The following is a 19715-nucleotide window of genomic DNA, read 5'->3' on the forward strand; positions in this document are numbered from 1 at the left end:
GTCTTGTTTTACTCATTTATTTCTCTAGCAGCTTTGTCATAGAACACAGTGCCTTTACTGTCTCCTAAACTGCCACTTTACATACGCAGCAGCTCTCTTCTTGTGGCCAGAGCCACAGGGTCACATTCAGTTGCATCAGAGGCGTTTTCTAGTCCAACTTAAACCAGACACCATCATCTTTTGACCATGAAGCATTAAGTTTTTCTTTACTTTAAAGATGGTAATTAATAAAGTTAATTACAGGTTGTCATAGGCACGACGTGTAAACTCATATTTGACCAGATCATCCTCATCCACTGGTAATAGTTTAGGGACCTGAAATTCTTAGACTTTTGAAACTGGGATCATGTCTCTCCTCATGATTTTGCACAAGACTCTAATACCTTGTATCATCCTTATTGTAGTTCAGTGCTGTGGTAGGCACTCAAGAGGATTTGGAGAGGGAAATTGGGCTTTCAGTAATTTTTCCATAGATAATGAAGGTCTATTCAGCTCCTGGCAGCTGAAATAGAGGGGAAGGACTTGGAATTATTCTTAACACATTTTCCTTTTCCTGCAGAAACAAGGTCAAGAGAGATTATTAATTTATTAAATCATTCTTTACTGATCCTTGAAGTAGTCTCAAGTCATCACAATGGGAACTCAACTGTTTTCAGAGAACAGAGAAAGAGAAGGAGAGTAAGAAGAGAGAAGAACTTGCTAGGATTTTACCACAGTAATTTCACAAACACTGCTTTACAATTCATCTATTGTCCCCAAAATGACTCCCATGTATTCTGCAGTTTGTGCAGCAAGTAGGGCAAAAACATATTAATCACAATGGAATGAATTGCTTGCTCCTAGATTAAAAGAAATAGAAATTAGAGACTCTAAAAGACACTCAGGAACAAACTGACCTTCAGCAATACTGGAGATGGTATTAAAGTAATATATTACTTTTAATCAAATAAGATCCAAATGTTCCCATCAAACTCAAGTGCTTTTTTGTGTAAAGTACTGAGAAAATTCACACAAAGAAACAGGACATAGTCTCAGTGAAACACACAGCGTTTTGAGACACCAGATACAGTATTGTAAACCTAGTAATGCACATGCAACTCAAGAACTTCTGCAGTAAGCAAGAGACCATAAATGCAGCAGGCACTGTCTGTTGGAAAGAATCCATCCACGTTCTTGTGCTGTCTCATATGGGATTTGTAGTCATGCTAAACCTCAAGCCTCGCCAGTGATCTCCAAAATATGATGCTGCTGCCTACAGAGATCTACAGATACCATCGTTGCCGTTGCCATCTGGCATCAAGTTCTGAACATTTATATCTTTGGTTTTGGCTGCAACCACAGTATGATAAGCTCAAAAAATGAAGCTAACACTTTTACTGTGTTACAATTCCACTTTATGGAGTCTAAAAGAATAATAAATGCAAGATTTGTAATGAAATGGAGAATTAGCAAAACAAACATGAAAATAGAAAAGCTTTCCTCTGTACCTCAGTTTATGCATCAGTAGGCACAGATAACATTTGCTCAAATGGTTTTCTCATTGCTCTGGGATGCAATTAAATCTGTTTTAACTATCGTTGGCTAAATAATGCCTTATCCCAAGCTTGAGCTGACAGCACAGATTTCTTCTCTTCAATTTGAAACAAAACAGACTTGACTAGAGTCAAGTAGTAGATACATAGTATTGCATGGTTTTTTAGATGGCCTTTAATAATGTATTTTAATACGAATATTTTTATTTTCATTTTAGTTTTATTTAGAAATTCTAAAAAATCTTAAAAGCAAACAGTGAATAGATGCTAAAAAAATTCAGGTACAAATTATATGCTAGCACTAAAGTAATGCTAATTTACCACTCCTTAAGTGGTAAAATAGAGAAAGTCAGCAGTAAAAAAACCACAGCCCGTACAGAGAGAAAACAGCTGTTATATATCCATAAAATACTATGGGACAACTACCATCTTCTGGAACATGACACAAAGACACATCAACGCTAAACGAAATGCTTGTGTGAACCAACAAAGTTTAAGGTTTGAAATACAGAGTGAACTGAAATTCTTCAGCGATGATTCACTCCCCTACGGTGTCTTGTACGTATCATATTCCAGTTCTTTACCATTTACATATTTGACTCTCAGAAAGTAGGTTAACATAATTTTACGAGCACAGCAAAATTATACTCCCTTAATTTAAGTTGTGAGGAAGGCTGATGTAATCTCTTGTTACATTCTCTACTTCTGAGAATTTTCAGAGTGATTATGTGGAAGTAATGTAATTTTTTTCATTTGTATCAAACTGATTGACATGTCATGTTTCATGATTAGGACTTACTGAAGTACTGTTTTATGTTATACAAACATATAATTGAGTAGATCTATGTTTGTGTGATGCATCTCGTGGTAACTTGATTGAACATTTCAGGCTTTTTTCTGCTTTAGGAAGGACTCCAAGACAATTGGATTCACCACATAGCAGACTTCTCAGGGACAGGTTAGACTTTGGAATCACTGAAAATAAAAACTTAAAGATAAATAAACAATAGATTAAAAATAATTAAATAAATAAATAGGACTCTTGGTTCTCCTTGAGCGGTACAACACTCATTTTCCAAACAAACAGCAACTCTCACTCAACCCTAAGGTGTAGAACAGCCACCTACTAGATGAGACAGTTGAATGCATACATCTGATATTGCAGGAATATAACGTTTCTGTCTACCTTCTGAAATATTAACCCGTGGCATAAATAACTATGGGATGATTTCATTTGTTTTACCAGTGTTTCCCTAGTCTCTCTTTACTTTATGTTGAATGTCTCCCAGCCCAAAATTACAATTGATTCCTGGGCTGTTTTTCTGCAGGAAAACACAAGCAAACGTTACCTGTTCAAAAACTCTGCCCACTGGGGATGTGAGACAGGAGAAAAACTGCAGCCATCTGCCCACATCCCAGCAAGACATATGAGATCTCAGGTGGTCTTTGGGACAGGGCTACCAAATACACGTCATACAAGTTTTATAACACTTGGTACCCTGCCTTGGGTTTATCTTTGCTGTTAATACCAACCATCAGTCTTGTTCCTCCTGAGGCTGACTGCTCCTATAAGAAACTGCTTTGCCTCTACCCACTCATTGCCTCTTATTCATAAAAGACTATTTTATACTCTTGGTGCAGCTAAGAGTATAAAATAGCTATTGGCTATTGAGCTATTGGCTCAGCAGAAATAACCCCATGTCTTGAAGAAGTCCCCCATGCTCAGGTGAGACACCAGAGGAAAGATTCTATAGAGTCTTCGGGTAATCTGGACCTGAGTTTATGCTAACTGACCTGTGAAATACATCACTGTCTAAAAACAATTAAAAAAACAAACCAAAACCAAACCAAACCAAAAACCAAAAAAAAACAAACAAAAAAACCCAACAAACAAGAAAATCTGGGGTAAGACCTGTGCAACATTAACTGTTATTAACATTCCATTCTGCTAAAAATCCCCACAGGTTTCTTCCTTTTGTCATGCTGACTAAAATGAGATACAACCACTCAGTTCTGAGTGAGGGAGTTTATTACTTACCTGAGTTTCTATAATGTGAAACTCATTTTTGTTATATCCTGGGGTTACACTACACTTGATGAGAAGAGTTTAAATGTTTATTACCATGAAAATCCAGAAGAAGCAGAATCTGTGTTCCATCTTTTGGCACCTCATTGAGTATTAATTTTGTATAATATTATAATGCTGAATTTAGATTACTTGCTTCAGAGTAACTGTGCTGAATTGGGATATTTTAACATCAGTACTTTGACAAAAGAGAAATGTTTTCATCAGTTTTTATCCTAAGCACTGATTTTACTGGTAGCGAACAGTATTTTGAAGAGCATGCATTCCATAAAGCTATGGAGACAATCTGTCATATGTCAGTAAGTGTTATCCAAGTTATGTTGTGTCCCCGAGAAACAAAAAATACAACTTAAATAAACATGACAGTGTAAATTAGTTATTGGCTTGTTACTCTTGAGTCTTATGCAAAACTGTTCTCTACATTCTAATAAAGAATTAGTATTCCAGTATTGATATTTTGAACAGTTACTACTCTGTTGGCACCAATGCTGTTTACAGGGAGGAAGGGGATTTGTTGCTTTAGGCTGTCTCAAGACCTTCTCTTGCCTTTGCAAAACAAAGTTATTTCTCACTGTGCTCCTGTTTCTGAGTGGAAGATGTACAGTCTACTAGATGATTTCAACATGATCTTCAAGCTGTTTGTAGGAGTACAGTGCATAGCACAAGTATGCATAAAAATATGCCAGCTCCTAGAAAGTCTTCTATGTTCTAAAACTGATGAGATGCACATTTAATGCACTATTATAGAAATGTGTGTGGTGTCCTTCTTATTCACTTTTGTATAACTGGAAAAAGACACTGGAACTGGCAGGCTGATAATTAAAATTTACTTAATAGCTAAAAGTAGCCAGAAGCAGCAAACTCTTAGGGATGCCACCCTTTGGTTGTCTGTTGCCCCACAAAAACACTTGTACTTGACAGGAATGGTCCAACTGATGGATCCTGTGCTGCTCTCACCAGACATTTCCCAACAGGGACCCTTATTATCGCTAGAGGTCCTAGTGCAGCCAAGATGGGTCATGCTCAGGGAAGACTGCAAGGTCTTCACCCACCAAATATTGAAGGAATTATTCTGCAAACAAATTCTATGCTTGGTTCACTTGATTAAAGAAAACACATCTGGTGATCCCATTGATTGCTGCTCAGGGACAGGCTGAGCATTGGGCAGAAGGTGATGAGCAATTGTATCATGCATCAGTTATTTCTCTTGGGTTTTATGTCTCTCTTCCTCTCCTCTTTATTACTATAATTATCATTATTGTTATTACTATTATTATATTTTAATTTGTTTCCATTATTAAACTGCTTGTCTTACTTTTTCTATTTTCCCTGAGTCTCCTTCCCATCCCACCAGAACAGGGCAGGGAGGGGAATGAGTGAGCAGCTATGTGGTACTCAGGTGCTAGCTGGGGTTAATCCACAATAGGTTTCAAATCCAAAGGATATTTGGAACTACCAGGAAGCACTGGTTCTAACATGAGAGTAGGTGTTCAAGTTGCTTGATGACTTGTAGCGTCCCTTCGATTTTCTACAGAAAAAATCTATTGTGTTTCACTTGCCAACAAGGACCATAAAAGTGAACAACATATAATTTCTGTAGTTGCAGAAGACTTTACTAAATGTATAAATATTACTTTCACATTCTGGAAAGTTTCAGTATAATTTATTATCACTAGAGTTGAGAAATGCAAATTGAATCATGTCAGAAAGACTCTTTTGGCTTACAGGGGAATTCATCCTGGGCATGAACCCATAAGGTCCCCCAGAATATGTGCTGGGTTAAAAGAGCTTTATGGAATACGCACATGTAGGGTCCTGGGGGATTCCAGTACTCTTATTGTATCCCCTGACTAGCAAAAGCCTAGGCTAGAGGCTGGAGATAAATTGAAATTTGCGTAAGGTGGCAAATTTCCAGTTTTAATATTGTCATAACTGAATGAAATTGTAATTATGAGCATTTTAGAGTGATCATCAAGAGAAATCTGACGATCTTTTTTCTGACAGTACATTCATATGTGGCATAAAACAAAAATGACATCTATTACTGTCCTCAAAATCAAGCTAAGCCACATTGAATTTAATACAATTGCAAATACAACTAAAAGTGTAAGTCCGGTTACTATTAAATGATGAGGTGTTTCATGCTCTGATTCAATAAGGTGTTTGATTCTAACTAAAAGTGGTTGCCTTGTTCTGTTGCATACCAACAGATTCAAACTAAACGTAGCTTAAAAGTTATCCTGAAATTAAGTCACTTAGCTGTATTTATGTTCTTGAATATGTAGCCACATTTGCAAATAGTAGAAAATTGCTCTGAAGATATGGAAGTTGTGTTACATCACTCTATCTGCTAATTTTAAAATACTTACTTAGAAGAATTATGCAATATCTGATTCAAAAAAATCCTCTTGTGGTCATATGCAGTATTTCTCCATTAAAAATATGTATGTTCATATTACCTTTTATATGTGCATGCACCACATCTTTCTTTTCATTGATGAAGTTTGACAATTTGTGACAGGACAGGACAGAAAAGGAATTCATTATATTTAGCAACAGAAAACTCAATTCTCATTTTTCTAGGGTTGAGTGGACTATGAAATTGGCTAAACCACCATATCACAATTCTTCACCATTATGGTTCTTCAGATCACCCTCAAGGATCTTCAATTTCATTATGTTCAGAGCTTGGGACCTGGTAATTTTCAGAATCAGGAAATAGAAGGAAGTGATATATTTTTATATTTTTTATATATTTTTATTCAGAGAAGGATTTTTCTTTATTTAGGAATAAAAACTATGTCAGGTTGAAAATGTTAAAAATTAGAAGCTTGGTTAATAATCACAGCAACGTCAATGACATTTTTTTTATCAGATTTTGGAACGAAAATTTTATGCGTGACAAAGAAATCTCCTTCATCCCTGAGAGAAATTGTCCCTGTGCAGGGAAATTTAAACTTTTAGTCCAACAATCAATGGAGTTTAAGAAAAAGTCATGGTAATAAGGCTGAAAGGCATCCAGAATTATTTTTCCATAAAAAGTTACTCAGTATTCTTGCTCCTGCCAACTTTCATGGGTTATGTTGGCTAAAATAAAAGAAGATTAAGTAATTTTCTATATATATAAAATAGTCATATGCTTTATATACCGGTATTAGTGATTGAGAAAATGCTACAATAAACAATAGTACAGAATTCAATCTATTTCCCTAAGAATTACTTCAGTATCTCACTTTGGGTTCTGTAATGAGGCAAAAGGAGGGTTTCCTTTTTATCTAGCTTCATTGTCACTGAAATTATTTTCTAATTCCTCATGAGTGTACGACCTGAATTAAAGTACAACATCTTTTTTCTGTTCCAGTTAAAAGTTTGGTCTTACTGGAAACAGAAGGTTTCTGAATAAAAGGACAAAAAAATGAAAGCAGTAAAACATTAGATAAAGAGCATGTTGAAAATCTATCTACTTCATATTTATTCTCTTTACTATCCAAACCCTCCAAAGTTCACCATTTCCACATGTTCTCAGACTATCTTGTCTTATTGTCATGGTAAGTGCAATAGGCAAAGCAAACAACTTTAGCTGTTAATATTGTCATGGTGCCAGAAGCGTATAATTTCTGTGCTCTGCTATGTTCTTTCCTGAGCAGCCTCACCAGCTCAACACTGCTGGGACTTGCCTTCCCAGCCAGGACTCTGTTCCTGGCTTTGGATCAGCACTTTCAGAGCCCCAGAGCTCCTGCAAGGGGGGGCAGGAGGGGATCACTACTGCTCCTTCCACCTCCCAAATAGTTTGTTTCAGTGGGGAGGGCAGTGGCTTTACGGAGGAGGTTATACAAGTTAGGATTACTTCAGTAATGAGAAAGACAGTGAGATGAAAAGGAAAATTGCCGTAAGCAATGCTTTGTGCTATCATCTATCATCTGCTGTTACTTTCCCAGAAAAGTCAGATTCAGAGGAATATTTGTATTAGGAAGGTGAGAGGATTCTACCTCCAACCATCATACAGCATAACAAGTCTAAGACTACATAGGGCAGGACTGATTCCTCTCAAAGTCAAAGAAGATTTAGAATTTCCATACTGTATTGGATTTGCCAGTATAAGCTATTCTTTAAAAAGTCAGTTCTGCATTTGGGTTTTATTCTGTATGAATTCTGGTGTGAATGAGTGGGATTCAGTCCTGAATCAGGGGTGTGATTTCTTAATATGGTTTGAATGGATTTTTTAACCCCTCTTGATGTGCCCTGTGACTTAGAGAATTGCTCGTATTGGTGTTTGCCTGTTACATACACACAGACATTCAACCCCCTCGTTTACTACTTTGGTACAAACACGCTCATGAAAAGCTGTATGTCATTAGCAGGGTCTTTTCCAAGATGAAATTTGGCAGGAGAAATCCAGTCTGTCAGGGGCCAATAGTATGAAGTATGGAAATATCCTTGTAGTTACAATGCTGAATAACTAATCTTCATCAATCTGAGATGTAATAAATCATGCTTTCAGGAGAATTTTTTAAAAGAAGTATTTTTAAAACAGTATTTAAAGAACTGTCAGTGTGTTTCAGAGATGTTGCTATGCTGAGCAGTTGTACAGTTCACTTGAAAGCTTTAGGATTAAATATATCAGGATTTTAATGGCTATTCTGCAAGAAATGTGGAAGCGGTAATTAATGTCAGCAAAATACAGGCTGGGAAATGTCATGGTTGTAGACAAGAAGTGTAGCCATAATCATTAATTCTATGCAACATTTAATTTCAAGAGGCTTGATTTGAAAATTAGGTGGTTAAAAGGCTGTTGTTTTGGATATTGTCTTAGCAAAACCCCAAGCTTACAGCTTTATAGCAAAGCATACCTGCCCCCTATTCACTACACTTCAAAAGGTCCTGTAGCTGGCTAGCTGGCTGACTCAGCTGTGAGAGGAAAATAGCTCAGCATGTAAATACATATCAGATCACTAGATGTCCTCCTCCCACAAAATTTCTTCTCATTCTCAGTTAGCAAACTGACATTGTCTTAAAAAAGACCTACAACCATGTACTAATAGATTGCCAGTGCAATGTTGTGTAGTCACAAAGGACCTGTATCCAGAAAGCATCTTTAAGGTAGGTCAGAGCCTTCAACCCCAGGGTACCCAATGCAGTAGTACCACACTCTCTGAGAATGGGCACCAACCCTTCCAGGCAGACTCAGACTTTACCCCACCTGCCTTGTCATCATTATCTTCGGTGTACTAAAACAGCGATGGATCTCATTCTAATGACTAAGACCTAAGATTGGAATCATCTGTATGCTAGCTGTGTATGTGATGAGAAATTTTTGACTGGAAAATGATGACCAGATCATAAAATTCAATGTGGAAAGTGAGGCTACTACAGTCAGGCACCAAAAGCTTAATGAAAGTATCAGGTTGCATCATCATATCAACAATTGAAGTTTGCATGGTGAAAATTATGTGTAGCAGAGCCATGTCTTTTCTTACCTGAGAAATTATGCAAGGTATTATGCAGAGTGAAGGGTGTACTTTGACCATAACTGACTACATATTTCACTTTATTGACTTGTTAGAAGAAAAGCTGTTTTACAGACAGGTCAAAGTCTGCCCTTAATTTTTCCTTCTGTGACTCTATCTACTGATAGAGTAGATAGAGTGAATGATTGAATCTATGGCAAAAATTGACTCCCTACCCTCCCTAAAAGTTTTTTTTTTAGTGAAATGATGATAGGGTAAAGAAAAATATGAACTTATGACTAAGCTGTCATTTTTTTCCCTAGAAAGAATGCTTTCCATATTTCCACAACTGAGACATCAATGAATGTTAAGACCCATGGACAAAAATATTTGAATAAATTTTTACTGCAATTGTACAAAGGTATGCTTTGCAGAATCAAAAAAAATTTGCAAGCATACAGCTATTTGTACTGTAGTTTTTCCTTCACATTTCAAGATAACAGAAGTATAAAATGTCAGATTTTTTTTTTCACCCATTGCTATCACCATTCCATTCTAACTGTTAGCTATCAAGTACCACTTAGGCTTGAGGCCGTTGCGAAGACCCTGTTTTGCAGTTTCTGCTACTGTAAGCCACAATATCATTAACTGCCAAAGCCTATCTGTAGGCCAAGGTCAGGCAAGAGAAGTGACTGGGGAAGAAGGTAACTCTTATCAAGTAGTCAGAGAGATCATGTTGAAGGAAGGAACTAAAAAACCCAGCCCTATAAACTGTAATAGTCATGTTCAATTAAGCAGTCCCACTTCTAATCAAGTTGACTTTCTACTAATGCTTAATAAATGGCAAAAATGCAATCCTTTCTTCTCTCCATTCACTGTCAGGTATCTTGCACAGTAGGACTACTTTGATCAAATTCCTTTTGCACCTGACATTGCATAAGCAGGAATCATTTCACCAGGTGGACTGCATAAAGTCTACCTCATTTTCACTTCAGCAGACAGCAGTTCAGGGTATAATTGTCACTAGTATTCACCCACATAAAAGTACCATTTGAGATGACAGGAAAGGAACTCAATTACACCAAGTCCATGCTTGTCTTGCTAGTGCACTTTCTGGTGTGCACTGGATATTGGTGTCCTGCTGTTAACACCGACCTTCCTCAGTGAGAATAAACATTGGTGGAGAAAGACAAAAAGAAATGCTTCTATGTAGCATCTTTCCAAAACAGACTAAAGGAGTTAATCTGAGAGACAAACTACCCTTGATTGGGCCATGTACACAAATAGCGTTTGAATGTTGTTGTCATTTTACATTGTTTGTACTAAACGAAGTTAAATGGAAACATTATTCTTACTGCTTGCTACTTCTGCAATCATTTTCTTTTTTTTTTTTTTTTAATCAGTAGCTTCCCTTCTAATTATAAGAACAGTCATGTGCAAATCACAATTTGCCAATATAGGTTTAAGTAGCTATTCTTGGGACAGCAACGTTTCAGATATAAGCAATCGACTCATGACGCATCTCACAGGTTCATGGGGTTTTTTTATCCTAGGCACTAGAGAGCAAAAGACATAGAAATAACTTGGACATGGTGTTCTTTTATATGGATTTATGTTAGGTGTATTGCAAGCTTTAGGAATAAAGCTGAACTAGACCTGAACTAGTATCCACAAAGTTTTTCTTAGATAGACTTAGATGGACTTGCGATGTCTTGTATGTGACATAAGTTTGCTCTTTTCTCACAAACTAAAAAAGAAATAAATTATACATTTTGGGCACAGAAAACATTTATAGATGATTATGAAGTCAACATTGTGGGTGAAAGTGAAGTTGTCATTATATCAAGAGTAATCTTCTTTAAGAATGGGAATAGGTTTTTCAGATTCTTCTTTGCCAACTGTCTTGTGAGGAGGGTGTGACTGACCTCCCCTATGCAGCTGCCCTGCTACCATGAGAAACCTGACAAGTACACCACCAACTAATTTTGATTTGTTGATTAAAAAACAGATTTTGAGTTAATCTTATCCAGTTACAACATATAAAGATTCTGCAGCTCACAAATACAGCACCAGAGAATACGGCTTTGAAGTTTCACAGCAATTTAAAATAGTGGTGTTTAGTCTCCCACATGCATATAAACTTTGGGGGGGCAGCTTTCCTTTCAAGCTGACCCAGGTTTGCTCAGAAAAAGAGATGATGCAGAGCAGGTATGAGGAGACAAATCTGTGGTCAGAATATGAAAGCACTTTAAACAAAAAGTTTTAATTCTCCTACCTTTTACACTGGTGTCACACCAGTTTCCTCCTGAGCATTTCAGTGCATTTGCACTCTCCAGCTGAGACCATAGTGGTGTTACATAATTCAGATGTATCTACTTTCCAAAATTCCAGAGTCTGGGCTAAGAAACTGGCAAAATTACTGTACCTTCCACAAGAAGTGTTTAATCAATTTTAAGTACAAAACAAGCAGTGGTCATAATCAGATGGCAGAAAACAAAAAGATAAAGTTAAATGAACTTCTACTAACCCTCACTTCTTGAATTCTTAGGTTTTCCTTTCTGGTTGGAGCAGGCCTTATAAAAATTGACATGAGCCCACACTCGTGCTGTAGGTGAAATAAAAGCCTTTTTTTTTTTTTGAGCTTGAATCATCAGCAGTTTCAGGATGAGATATTTCCTGTTCTGTTAAATGGAAGCTGTGATGCAAAAATAGACAGTGCTATTTATTGGAAGCTTGAGCATGCTGAAGTTTTACAGATTTAGAAAGTTCACTAATCATTATCAATTAAAAAGGCTGCTTCATTCTGCATAAATTAATCATAATGATGCACTTAACTGCAGAGCCTGCTGAAAATATTTATTTTGAAAAAGTGATACCAAATTTAATCCAAAAGTGGTACTTATAGTAACAGTCAAAGCTTTTAAACTGCTACAATTACAGGGCTTTTTTCTAAATATCTTCTAAACTCAGCAAGATTGTGTTACCGGTGTCTTTGCATCTGGTAACTATTCAGGATATTCTGAGAGGCAAGAACAGGAAAGCAATACTTACTTTAAGTGTCTGGAAGACTGAAAGTATACAATGTTCCCATTAGACTTCCTTACATTCAAGATTATAGCTGAGAACAAAAGCATTCATTGCACACTACTGTGAGAGAGAGTAACACAGTTATTACCCAGTATCCTGTCCGTGCAAATGCTTGAACATAAGAAGGTTCTCCTGGGTGGAATTCCTGTCAAGGTCTATGCCAATGGCAAGGCTTCTGTTATGTGTTATCAGGTTTTCATATATCGTGATCCTAGCATCCAGAATATTTTCAGGAGGAGAAGCCGCATGGATTATATCCGTACAGGTGACAGTGGTTTCATACAGAGCACTGCAGAGGTGTGTGCAACTTCCTCTTTAAACGTGCAGTGTCTGACTTTTCGGGTTCCCGTAACTCATTATTGCGAAGGCTTCTTTAAAAGCATCACAAGCACAGGGTCTGTTGTGCTCATCATAGCGCACCATGTTCAAGCAGAGACAGCGCACAAAGACCTGCAAGCTGATCTGGTAAAGTCTGAACTCATTAGCTTTTCTTACTAGATTCATGATAGGCATAGTTGTACCTAGCTGTTATATATGTATACCTATAGTAAGAGTCTATATAACTGAGTACTTGGAGTGCTGCTCTGTCAGATTGGGACCTGCCACTTCCCCACACAGTGCCCCATCATCCATGGACCATGTGATGAAAGCATTGGACTGACAAAGGGGAGCAGAGCTGCACCCAGGGGCTTTCCAAGCTGGTAATGGAATTATCTCAATTTTTCTCTAAAAAAACAACAAACAGCTGACAAAAGGTCGAGAACGAGTTCCCATGATCTGGAAACACAGCATGAACAGATTTAACATGGAATTGTTTTATTCAATGTAAAATAATACAAACAAATGAAAATATCTGAGATTCCATAAATAAAGCATGGACTTACTATTACAATAAAAGTGATATTTTGATTTCATGAAGAGTATCTTTCCTAGTGATTGTGATAATAAAGCACTTGTGGTATATCGTGAATCACTGGCTCAGATTGCCAGTGTTAAAACCTGACTTTTACTGATAGGCATTTATTAAGTCATACGTACGTTGTTTTCACTCTTGAAATAACCAATAATCAAATGGTATTTGGATAGAATTTCAAGTGGAAGCATCTCAAATCTCTAAGGGCTTCAGCATTTTTGATATCTCCAAGGTGTTTTGAGAAGCAGTCAGTACTGGTGACCTCCAGCACATGATAGTGACCAGGCATGGGCAAACAGAATTAATTAAAAACTCTGACATTATGAGTTGATTAATCAAACATACATTGATTTTGTAAGTTTTATGACCTGTAAATTCACTAAGAGCATTGTATAGCAGATTTACGAAGTCTTCCATTCAATACAATATATTAGGTACATATTATTGGTAGGTCATAGCATAAAACAGTGCATACTGGTGCTTTCATTCAACATTACAAACTACATACCCACTAAGTGCCAAAAGGCGGATGGTTTCTTCCTAGTAAAATAAGTCAGAAACTAATTTATATGGAGAGTAAGGAGTAGTAAATATTTATATTTAATATTTTTACTTAGAATGTTTCTTTGTAAAATCAATTATATAAAAGACACTCATCTTACATTGGATCTAAAGTATCATGGGCTCATACAGATAATGCATATAATGAATATTATTCTCCAAGTGGGTGCTATAGTGTTTGTTTATCCTACCGCAGAAAATAATGTGCAAATATTTAGTCAAATACTACTAAATTCTTCAAAAACTTGTAAAATATTTATTAAAGCTTTACAACATTAACTGTGCCTTAAAATGATACTCATCTGTGTCATAGTTGTGCACTGAATATGTTTGTGGCAGCATTTTAGCAGTCTCAAATCTCACCATCTAGTTCTTCTTTTACCATCCACCTTTTCAAAAGCGAATTAAAATATCAGTCGTTGCTATAAAAGAAGAAGGGTGTTCCTTTATGTCTGCAGTCTAATGATAAAGTAGTAGCCCAGCTTTAATTATAAACCATATAGTAAATTAGGTAAAACAGCAAAACCTTGAAGTATTTATCACCGAATAACATCCCACGGGGGAATAAGACATTGTCTAATTGCATCTGGCAGACCTCTCACCCCCAATATACTGCAACCTCTCTGCTCCTTGGATCATCTGTCCCATTTCCTCTTTGCTTTTATACAGTGGCCCTTTTTTTAAGTTTTGATTTCCCTAGGACTATTAAAAAAAAAGCCTCCCCCCAAAAAAACCCCACAAAACCAACCAACCAACCAACCAACCAAACAACAACAATAAAAAAATCTGTCTGGTGGCTCTGTTTAAAACTTATGCTTAGTTTACTAACAATAAACACCAAAATTTCCCTTTGTCAGTGCCATCTCTTTTCAAGAATGCATTTTGGTTAACTAAACCTAATTCTCATTCACTAGAAGTGAAATATTAACATATACAAAGGCCATTGATACCTGCTGATTCTCAACATTTTTTTTCTCATTTCAGACACAGCTTTTGATTGCCATATGTTTTCAATTTGTGGTAATTTAAAAACCTTCCCTCTCTGTAGCAGAATGAAATTTGGCTTCAATGATTGTCTCACTGTTATCGATGCTGTCCAGATTTTTCTTTCCAAAAGCCACACACTGCTGGTGCTTTTTTATTTGTTTTGTGCTTAGAAAAACAAACAAAAATCAACTGAAAGAATCAGACTAACATTATTTCCTCTTTTTTTGGAGTTGAATGGAATATTTATTGAAGTGACTCATTCACTGGCAAAGCACAATAGTGTGAAAGAGACAGGAACAAGTCTACTGAACCGTCAGGTTGCTTAGAAGTCTACAATATTGTCAGAATTAAACTTGGAGAAAAGATAAACATTCCTTTTCAAAAAATCTGAGTGTTTGTGGAAAAGTATTATGATTGCTAGAAAAGGTAGACTGTGTGTCTCCTCTTGCTGATACATTTCTTTTCTGATATAATAGAGCCTGGCAGTAGTCTTACCAAAAATGGCTGGCTAAGCAAGATGGCCTCATTTAATACTTTTACAGCCATCTTATAGGGGCTTTCAAGGGCAGTATCAGTCCCTCTGTTTTCATGAATGTGAATGAACAATTCCATAGGGATTAATCTTAAAGAATTTTTTTCTCCAGAAAACTGTGGTTGTGTGGGAGAGAACATAATATAAAATACAACCTTTCATTCTCTTTTCTCTCCCCTGAGAAGAATGAATAAGAAAAAATCTCCAAACGTCCCTTTCAGACATTTCGTGATGCATGTGTGCTCTTCAAAAAACTAAACCAGATATGTGCATGTTTTCTGGTTTATTGACATAAACCAACACTGTTTTCTCATGTCTGTAATTTTTTTTATAATATATATTCCCATTTCTTTTCTGGAGTTCACTGCTAAGATTTGGACAGAAATTGAAATGCTACCTTAAGACCCCTAATTTTGTAGGAGTCTTCATCTACAGTCTAATGTGTTAATATATCTATGAACTTTTTTCCAGTCTGGATTTTTGCACAAAATATTCTCTCTATATCAGTGTAGGCATATACAAAACGCAGTCCTTTTGCTATACGTTAGATTACATATTTCTCTGTGGTAGAGTTATCACAGATAACTTCAGCTAGATAGAGATTCTTCAACCAAATCTCCACATTCTATAAGGAAAAACTGAGACTTACAGAATGGCCTGGGTTGGAAGATCATCTAGTTCTACCCCCATCCCATGGACAGGGACACCTTTCACTAGATCAGATTCCTCAGAGCTCCATCCAGTCTGGCCTTGAACACTTCCAGGGAATGGGGTATCCACAACTTCTATGGGCAACCTGTTCCAGTGCCTCACCACTGTCACAGTATATAGAATTTCCTCCTAATTTCTAATCTGAATCTGTCCTTTTTCAGTTTGAATCCATTCCCCCTTGTTCTGTCACTACATGCTCTTGTAAAATGTCCCCCTCCATCTTTCTTGTAGGCTCCCTTCAGGTAGCGGAAAGCTGGAATTAGGTCACCCCAAAGCCTTTTCTTTTCCAGGCTGAACAAACACAGTTTTGAGCCTTTCCTTGTAGGAGAGGTGCTTCATCCCTCCAATCATACTGGTGGGCCTCTGGACTCACTCCAACAGGTCAATGTCCTTCCTGTGGTGGGGACCCCAGAGCTGGACACAGCACTCCAGGTGGGGTCTCACCAAAGCAGAGCAGAGGGGCAGAATCGCCTTCCTCAACCTGCTGACCACGCTCCTTTTGATGCAGCCCAGGATATGTTTGGCTTTCTGGGTAACGAGTGTCCATTGCTGGCTCCTACTTAGTTTCTCATCCACCAGCACCCCCAAGTCTTTCTTGGCAGGGCTGCTCTTGATCTGCTCATCCCCCAGCCTGTATTGATACCAGAGGTTGCCCCAGTCCAGTTACAGCACCTTCCACTTGGTCTTGTTAAACATCATTAGATTCTCATGGATCCAATCCTAGATTTTGTCCAGGTCCCTCTGGATGCCATCCCATCCTTCAGGTGTGCCACCACCACCACTCAGCTTTGTGTCATCTGAAAATTTGCTGAGTGTGCTCTCAGTTCTTTCATCTATGTCATTAATGAAGATATTAAATAACATTGGTCCCAATATGGACTCCTGAGGGACACCACTTGTCATGATATCCACTGAGACTCAGAGACATGGACCACTACCCTCCAGATGCAACCGTCCAACCAGTTTCTTATCCATCTAACAGTCCACTCATCAAATCCTTCTCTTTGCAATTTAGAGAGAAGAATGTTGTGGGGGACCATGTCAAAGGCCTTACAGCAGTCCAGATAAATGATATCTTTAGCCCTTCCACTTCCCTTGTCCACTGATGTAGTCACTCCATCGTGGAAGGCCACTAGGTTTGTCAGGCAGGACTTGTCTTTAGTGAAGCCATGCTGTTTGTCTCAAATCACCTCCCTGTCCTCCATATGCCTTAGCGAATCTTCTAGGAGGATCTGTTCCATAATGTTCCTAGGCACAGAGGTGAGGTCGACAGGTCAGTAGTTTCCAGGGTGCTCCTTTCTATCCTTTTTAAAGATGAATACAATGTTTCCCCTTTTCCAGTCACCCAGGACTTCACTTGATTGCCAAGATTTTTCAAAACTTCACTGTAATAATAATAATAGTAGTAATAATACTAATAGTAACAACAAAAACAACATTAATAAATGGGAATATTTACTTAATTTAAAACTTTTGGGGCTATAATGATATTAAAATATTGATAATACTGTAGTAATATGAAAATACTTGTTTTCTGCAATTTAAAAACTGTAAACAGTTCTTAGTTAGATGTCTTTTCTGCCTTCCAGTGTGTGACTCCTTCAGCTGCCATAAAAAGGCAATCTTCAGACACTATCGTTGTAATTTCTGAAGACATAAAATCTGCATAACCAGTTTTGTTGTAGCTCAATGATAAATTTCTGAATAAGTGTAAAAACATTGTGGTTACTTTTAGGATTAGGCTAGAGGATTTGGTAATGTAATTTATGTCATCATTGCATGAAGAAGTGATTTTTTCCTCCTACTTTATGATAAGCAGATAGTAACATTTTTTAAATTGGTGCTGTGCTCTCAAAACCTATTCTTCCAAGAACCATACATCAACCAAGTCAAAATTGCTCTCTTGTGTATACAAATCCTCACCTCACATACAGTAATTTGAAACCATATGAATTAAAGAACATTGAAAAGAAATAAAATATCTCTGCTCTGCAGGTCTAGGATGGGGAAAAACATTAAGATCACTATGTTTTGTGTCTCATTTGTCGTGTGCACAAGCTGTCCTCTGGAAAGCTAATAGCTTGTAGAGAGTGTTTGTTTTTCCTACACAGCCAGCATTTGATCTTTTGATCAAATAAACTCAGAAACGTTTGTTGTAAAGTAGAAATACCCTCCAAGAACTTACTGAAGGACACGTAGTAAATCCTTTCCGTCAAGCTTCAACAACAACCAGAAAAGATGCTAGTAGATTCTTCTTCAGCAGGAAAAAAGATGTTTTGATACAGTTCTTAAACAATTTGAGTAAGTACATTACCTATGAAAAGAACAAGAGAGATTGACACTGATGGTTTTCATGACTATGAACAAATAATTTGTAAGTGCATTGTGCTCAGAGCCAAAATAGGACCAGGAATTCAATGAGCCTCTAGCTGACCAGGATATGAAGATGATCTGATAAGGATCACTCTATGACAGTTTTGCTTTTGCATTGGCTGCTGAACAGACAGAACCTGTTTCCTGTGGCCAGTCATCTATTGATCCAACTCCTTTCTGCCAGTGGTGCAGCTAATGGGAATTCCACAGGCAAATCAAAGCTACATTTTATCTTCATTTTCATCCAAAATATGAGTTGGTCTTTTGTACTCTAGGCAGTCATTTACTGCTCATTTCCCTTTATCGATGGGTAAGAGTTGAAGTATAAAATGATTCTCAAATGTAGTCAAACTGAGGTAACAGCTGACATTGTGACCATGATTACCGCTGCACAACAACTGCATGAATCTAGATTTCATTCATCTTTGAGGTAAAATACAGTAGAAAGTATCCTTAAAAGAGAATTGTGCTGTAGTTGAAGAGATGTATTGATTTGTCTGCATAGGGACTAAGGCGGGGGGGAAAGGTGTCCAAAATCCTTAGCGAACAGCAATAGAGCAGTAAAGTGTTTCTTACTAATTTACATTCAAGGGCTTTTCCCCACACTGTACCTTAGAAATAATTTGCAAAGTGGTCTTTCTTATATGTTTTTTAATAATTTTCTCACAGAATTATTACTAACAAAATGAACAGAGCACAAGAAGAGGAAAGCCAAGGCACTCAATTCATTTGTAAAATGGTAAAGGATGATTGATACTGTAGGTAAGTATTTTTTATATGCAGTTTTAATTCATAAACTACAGTATATCTCATCTCATTTCAACAACAGCTGATGTCTCCATTTCCCCCTGGAAACTCCTTCAGGTTCCATTATAAGAATCATAAATAATATGTGTTAATGAGACATGGATTGATTATGTTGGAAAAGCTGACATTTTCATCCATCATTCTAAATTATGTTTAATGATTGATTACCAGCCAGTAACTCCTCTGATATGAGATTAAATAAACTAGCAGGCTATTTCAGCAGGCTAGTCCAAGGAGATGACAATAAATCTGCTCAATTATTGTATTACCAATCCAGTTTTCACTGCTAAGGATATTATTATTTCATTTAGACTTGTTCATGCATCATAGATTACTTTATTTGAGTCAGTCAATGGGAGAAACTGCAGTATTTTATTTTCAGAGCTGCAAAGAATCGAGCTTTGAGAGAGTACAGTACATGCACTTCAGCAGGCTTCAAGTAGGCAGAAGAAAGCTACCAGTCTCCTTTCAGACCAAAAATATAATCTGAAAGAAACATTTTGTTTTCACCTTAGTTAACTCTCTGGAAAGCCTCAACCAAAAGATACTGCCTGAGAAACTAATCGAATGAAACAGAATCATTGGATCCTCTAGGATTTGTACTTCACCTTGATCCTGTAGTATATTGATAATTCATGTCATTCAGAATATCATTTGTCCTGAAAAACTAGACTGCAAA

General features: G+C 37.1%; 1 long non-coding RNA gene across 1 annotated transcript; it reads left to right on the top strand.

Moving 5' to 3' along the window:
* Positions 1-1944: 1944 nt before the first annotated feature.
* Positions 1945-18991, top strand: LOC113947498. Its single transcript, XR_003527763.1, has 3 exons — positions 1945-2090; positions 2422-2490; positions 18899-18991. It is a non-coding gene; the product is annotated as an uncharacterized LOC113947498 (long non-coding RNA).
* Positions 18992-19715: the final 724 nt, after the last annotated feature.

The sequence above is a fragment of the Corapipo altera genome, unplaced genomic scaffold (assembly GCF_003945725.1).
Source record: "Corapipo altera isolate COAL_440 unplaced genomic scaffold, ASM394572v1 24b, whole genome shotgun sequence".
In the NCBI taxonomy this organism is placed as follows: domain Eukaryota; kingdom Metazoa; phylum Chordata; class Aves; order Passeriformes; family Pipridae; genus Corapipo; species Corapipo altera.